At 36.6% G+C, this 6,662-nt stretch overlaps 1 protein-coding gene across 1 annotated transcript in view; it reads left to right on the top strand.

Annotated features, from left to right (window-relative positions):
* The first annotated feature begins 405 nt into the window (after window positions 1-405).
* Window positions 406-6,662, top strand: part of LOC137245904 (cytochrome P450 6g1-like) — a 30,158-nt gene continuing 23,901 nt past the window's right edge. The window contains 1 exon segment of the mRNA XM_067777095.1: window positions 406-489. The gene's annotated coding sequence lies outside the window, so the exon portion shown is untranslated.

The following is a 6,662-nucleotide window of genomic DNA, read 5'->3' as shown; positions in this document are numbered from 1 at the left end:
CATAAACATTTTAGAAACAAGTTTTTTCAATTTTCTGCCATGAAAAGCTTTCAGTGAAAACTCATCTGCTTGCAGATGCCGTTCCTAGGCAGCATAAAACAAGTAGGTCCCGTCCCGCCAATTTGTAGGAAAAATTAAAAAGGAGCACGACGCAAATTGAAAGAGAAGCTCGGCCTAAAATCTCTTCGGAGGTTATCGCGCCTTACATTTATTTATTTTAAGTAATTCGTATCAATATTTTTAGTTAGTAGTAGAGTGGAAATACTTGAGCTAATAATTTATCATGATATCTTATCGCAACAAAGTTGTTGCGCAGCAGAATTTATACAGATTTTAAACTTTTTCATTCATTTGTATTTTAAAACAATTTTTATGATTTCATTTAAAAGCCAAAGCCAATGTAAATTTTTATTTAGTATCAGTGTTATATTTCGAAGAAGCAGTTCGTTGAAATTTAGTGAAAGCTTTTAGAGTTTTAATATCCTTAAGGTAGGCCAATTGAACATCAAGAGTCCTTCAAAATGTGCTTAGCATTTAAGTTTGATATGAGAGTGCTTGTGTCGAATAAACTGCGTAAGTAACCAGCGGCTCGAGCTCTAATGAGTGGCTACTTCATTACATATTAGAGGAATACATTGTGATATTGCTAATGTGAATTAGAGCTCTTCCTAATTTGGATGTGAAGAAAAGCGAGTCAATGCATTCAGAGCCGGCGATAGTGGTAGCATAATCCCTCATTTTACTATTCTACAAATTAGCTATGATCAGTAATCAACCGACAAGTAATAATGTAATGAAGTTTTGCATTCGCCACCAAATTTCATCAGATAGTATATTGCTCTTCAGCCAATGGATTTGAATGTAACTACCCAAAAAATATTTTTTCAGCCTTCGAGAAATACATATTCCCTAATTATACGCTAACTATTCTCTAACCTTATATGTAGTTCGGTATCCAATATCATTCTTCAAACATGTATCAACATTTGGGAAATTTTGTGAAACTTCCAAATTATTCGCTAAACTTAGAAAAATTTTGAAAAATGTATAATTCTCAAATCTATTGTTTTTGTTTTACCAGCCTAGTGATAAACGATTCAAGGTTCGATTCGAGCTCAAGGCCTGAACAATAATTTTTTTCTTTCCTTGGTATCGCTCTTCCACAACACGAATATCCTGGTGAAATCTTTCACACTGGTATTCATTATAATCTCCAAGATTCTTAGGAAACAGATTCAAATGGCTATGCAAATAATGAATCTTAATACTCATGTTGCAGTCTAGCTCTTTCATATTACACAGCATATCGTTCACCAATTGCTCATAATTCGCAGATTTTTGGTTTCCAAGGAAATTTTGCACTACCAAAACGAAAGATTTCCAAGTACTTTTTTCAAGCTCGTTCATCGACCCAATAAAATCTAGGTCTTTGAGCAGCTGTCTTATCTGAGGGCCATCGAAAATACCTGCTTTTAATTTTTCGCAACTCAGCCCAGGGAATTTTTTTGATAAGTAAGCAAAACATTGACCGTCTTTTCTTAGCGCTTTAACGAACCGTTTTATTATACCGGGTTCCGATAGAAACACTTTCTTGGCCGGAGCATCATCTTTCATTCGCATAACATGGCCTATCCAGCGCAGCCGCTGTGTTTTAATTCGCTGGACTATGTTGATGTCTGCGTATAGCTCATACAGCTCATCATTAAATCTTCTTCGGTACTCGCCATCGCCAACGCGTAGAGGTTCATAAATCTTTCGAAAAACTTTTCTCTCGAACACTCCCAAAGCCGCTTCATCTGCTGTTGTCATGGTCCATGCTTCTGCCCCATATAGCAGGACGGGTACGATAAGTGACTTGATTTTCGTTCGCCGAGAGAGGACTTTACTTTTCAATCGTCTACCTAGTCCAAAGTAGCATTTATTGGCAAGATTGATTCTTCGCTGGATTTCAGTGCTGATGTTGTTGCTAGTGTTGATGCTGGTTCCCAAATAAACGAAGTCTTTTACTATTTCCAAATTATAGCTACCAACAGTAGCGTGGTTGCCAAGGCGCGTATGCGCTAACTCTTTGCTCGATGACAGCAGGTACTTCGTTTTGTCCTCATTCACCGTCAAACCCATCTTTACCGCTTCTTTTTCCAATTTGGAGTAATCAGAACTAACAGCGCTGGTGTTTAGGCCGATGATATCAATGTTATCAGCATATGCCAGTAATTGCACGCTTTTATAGAATACTGTTCCAGTGCGGTTAAGTTCTGCAGCTAGTATAATTTTCTCCAGCATCAAATTAAAGAAATCGCATGATAGGGGGTCTGAAACTGTCTGAAACCTCGTTTGTATTCGAACGGCTCGGAGAAGTCCTTCCAAATTCTGACTGAGCTGATGGTGTTGCTCAACGTCATTTTGCACAGCCGTATAAATTTTACGCGGAAACCAAATTCAGACATAGCGGCAAATAGGCAGCTCCTTTTCGTTCTGTCGAAGGCGGCTTTAAAGTCGACGAAGAGGTGATGTGTGTCGATTCTCTTTTCACGGATTTAGCGCATTGTGAAAATCTGGTCGATGGTCAATTTACCAGGTCTGAAGTCGCACTGATAAGGTCCAATCAGCCGGTTCACGGTGGGCTTCAATATTTCGCACAATTCACTTGAAAGGACCTTGTATGCGATATTAAGACGGCTGATTCCACGATAGTTGGTGCATTTTGCAGTAACCCCTTTCTTGTGAACTGGGCAAAGAACACTTAGATTCCAACCGTCGGGTATGCACTCGTCCGCCCATATTTTGCTAAGAAGCTGCTGCATGCGCCTTACCAACTCCTCGCCGCTGTACTTGAATAGCTCCGCAGGCAATCCATCAGCACCCACGGCCTTGTTGTTTTTCAATCTGGTTATTGCTATTCTAACTTCGTCATAATCGGGCGGGGGGACATTAGGGAGAGCAGAGAAGTGTTCCCTCCATAATCTAAGCACTTTCTGGACATCAGTTACAAGGTCGCCGTTTTCGTTCCTACAGGAGTTTGCCCCGGTCTTAAAACCTTCCGTCTGTCGCCGTATTTTTTGGTAAAATTTTCGGGCGTTATTCCTGGTGGCTAGCAGCTCAAGCTCCTCGCACTCACGCCTTTCTGCTTCTGCTTTTTCTTCCTGAAAAGGCGTCTCGCTTCCCTTTTCAACTCACGATAGCGTTCACACATTCCTCTTGTCGTGCTCGCTTTTAACGTAGCCCTGTAGGCAGCGTCTTTTCTACTTACTATTCCAAAAACAAAATACAACTTTTCAATTATAGACAAATTAAAAAAAAAAAACAATAATTATCATTAGAAAAAAAATATTGTTCTGGCCTTGAACTCGAATCGAACCTTGAATCGTTTATCTCTAGTCCGATAAAACAAAAAAAATTGTTAATAACCCAAGAGCACTTGGGAATGTTAAACAAAGTAATTGACAATAAACAAATCCAGCATTATCAGTGATTTGCAACAGATAGCGCAACGCTCATTAAATACAGTTGGTAAAGAGGAACAGAAGAAGTAGCAATTTATCAGTGAAACAAACCACCGCTGTATAGTCAGTGGCGGATTCAGGCTGCTTTTTAAGGGGGGGAGGGACGATTTCAGTCAGTAATTGTTTCTCCCAATACCTGATGGGTTTTGAACAAAGTTCACATCAAGATATTTTATACGTGAAAATGCAAGACAAAACAACAAGGGAAAGGTATAGCAGACCGTTATTTTTTCGGGGTAAATTTATTAGTATTTTTTTACATCAGGGAATACACTAAGGCCAGAACCATGTGCGTAGGTTTCTGCGTAATTGAGGCTATTATATATTTAGATTTAATGGTTTACTCCAAGTACGATAATTTTTTAGTTTTTTAAATGTTTTTAATTTAATTTTTTGTCATTTCGATTCCCGCACTATCCGCCATTTTATTCTCTACCGCATGAATAGCGTCCTTTTATAGCACGCGGTTGAGTTGTGGGGAAAAACGAACTTGACGCGACGACGTTACAAAACGAAGTGTATCTTTCAATTATATGATCAATATCAATCTCAATATCGAAATGGGTATTTAAAAGTGCAAGACCAGTGCGGGCCGTAGCCACGTTTTCAACCGGCGAAGTGTCGAAAAACTTCTTTCAGCACATGCATTGCTAGCTGGAAGTGTGGCCAGAATTTTGATAAGAGCATTTATTGATGGAAATGCATATTCATTGCAATCATTTAAATCTTTTTCAGCTGATAGTGGAATTGATTTTTTGTGTTGCTTATCAAACCAGCGTTCTGACCACACTTCGTACTCTCCATCTAGATTAATTTTATTTCCTCCAATAAGAGATGCGTATCCTTTACCAATATCTTGGACAATCTCTTTAAACAAATTATTTTTTTGCAGTGTATTATATTTGATTATTCGCGATGGGAGTAGCAAATTAAGATTAAAAACTTGCAATGTATCTCCAGGTAATCTACCTTGTAAATCAAGAATGATATGATCAAGTAGAGGTATATAAATTGCTTTTCGATAATACTCTTCAGCGTCTAATCAAGGCGGTAAATATTGCGTTCCCTTTTTTATTATTTAACACAAAAAATTTTGCGCTGTCAAATGAATATTAATTTTTATCTAAAAGGATATATAAAGTTTTCTTTCCTGATAACATTGAATATTTTTAAGCTTTAATATGGCAAAATTGGCGGCCACCGTGGTGTGATGGGTAGCGTGCTCCGCCTATCACACCGTATGCCCTGGGTTCAACTCCTGGGCAAAGCAACATCAAAATTTTAGAAATAAGATTTTTCAATTAGAAGAAAATTTTTCTAAGCGGGGTCGCCCCTCGGCAGTGTTTGGCAAGCACTCCGGGTGTATTTCTGCCATGAAAAGCTCTCAGTGAAAACTCATCTGCTTTGCAGATGCCGTTCGGAGTCGGCATAAAACATGTAGGTCCCGTCCGGCCAATTTGTAGGGAAAATCAAGAGGAGCACGACGCAAATTGGAAGAGAAGCTCGGCCTTAGATCTCTTCGGAGGTTATCGCGCCTTACATTTATTTTTTTTTTTTTTTTTTTTTTTAATATGGCAAAATTAGCCAAAACTGTAACGAAACTTATGAAAGAGTATTTCCTTATTCCTAAGAACATATAAAAATGTAATTATAATTCTTGTTTGTCTTATATTAGTGTAAAATAAAATTTCAAAAAATAATTATCGTAAAGCAATCATCCTATTTTATATTAACTATATTATATATAATGAAAATATACCTTTAGAAAATAGGCTGATTACTTTTCTTTCGCTCGGTACTGTATGTATGCTTTGTATTTGTTTTTATTAAACAAGAAATGCAGAAAATTGAACATATTATGTTCAAAAGGTAATCAAAATTTAGACATAATTTTACACTTATTTTGTTTAAAAATCAACAAAAATGTCTAAAAAATTAGTTGTGTATTTTTAGGTCGATAATATTCGGTAATGTGTTGTCTACTATTTTCGACGTAATTTTCAGCAAAACTGATTTAGAGTGTAGGATCCAAAAACTCATTTTTCATAGGTTGAGACTAATATTGGCCCCTAATTTTATTTCTCTTATTGACTTAATTCAAAAAATGTCCCATAACCTTTAAAAGTTATATCGGAAATGTATATTTTTCAGGGATCCTAGTACCTATAAGTTGTTATAATTATACTTCCTTATATTGTACCCGTTCATACGGATTCGGTAGGGGCTCAAAGCGCTCGTGCATACTTGCTCTATCCAGGCTTAGTCACTCGGATTGTCGGGGTTCTTGCTCCTTACGCCCTACCATAATACTTATATATAACAACATTACTTCATGCACTTAGTTGGTCGAAACCAAAGGTGGAACTACACCTAAAGCAAAATAAATAACTTTTTCACTCAGCCTTTTTCATATATCTACGGACGGACAGACTAGTGTTGCATAAAACTAACATAAAACGGACCGACTAATGAAATTTAATAATTACGATATTGTTGAATATCATCAATGCCAAAATGAAAGAAGCTCTATGCAGAGGGAATACAAATGCATAAACAAATAAAACAAAACAATATTTTGTCGAATGGTGGCTAACGATGGTGTTTCGCCTCCTTGTCATCTCTCCTTCCCTACCCTACCATTGCGCTGAGAGTAAAATATGCTCTCCCGTACCCAACCGAAAAAAATAAACCAACAACTACATTTGACTCACAAGGCTTTCATTGATCTCTTAGACTTTATTCATTTTAAATACTAACATCAACATTACTCATTAATAGAAAGCTGAGAAAATAAAACTTTAGGTATATCTACTACAATCATAACATATGATACCTAGGTAATGACTTTGTCTTTTCATAGACAAGGGATAGTAGATCAAAAAAACCAATTGTACATATGTATGTTTGTAATAACGAGCTACAATTCAAATCTGCACTACCTGCTCATATGCAGGAACAATATTGCCTTACTTAGAGCATTTTATACTTTAATATTTTCTCTTAAATGTTTTCTCTTAAAAAAAAATTGTGTCTTTTTTTTTTTGTTTTTTTTTTTTTTTTGGTTTTCACATGATACAATTTTATTTTACATGGATGCAAATTTCCTTAAGCGGAATTAATAGGGGGGCCAAAAAAAATGCACATAAGTAACCTCAAAGA

The sequence above is a fragment of the Eurosta solidaginis genome, chromosome 3 (assembly GCF_040869045.1).
Source record: "Eurosta solidaginis isolate ZX-2024a chromosome 3, ASM4086904v1, whole genome shotgun sequence".
Taxonomy (NCBI): domain Eukaryota; kingdom Metazoa; phylum Arthropoda; class Insecta; order Diptera; family Tephritidae; genus Eurosta; species Eurosta solidaginis.
This window is presented reverse-complemented; position numbering and strand designations above follow the sequence as displayed.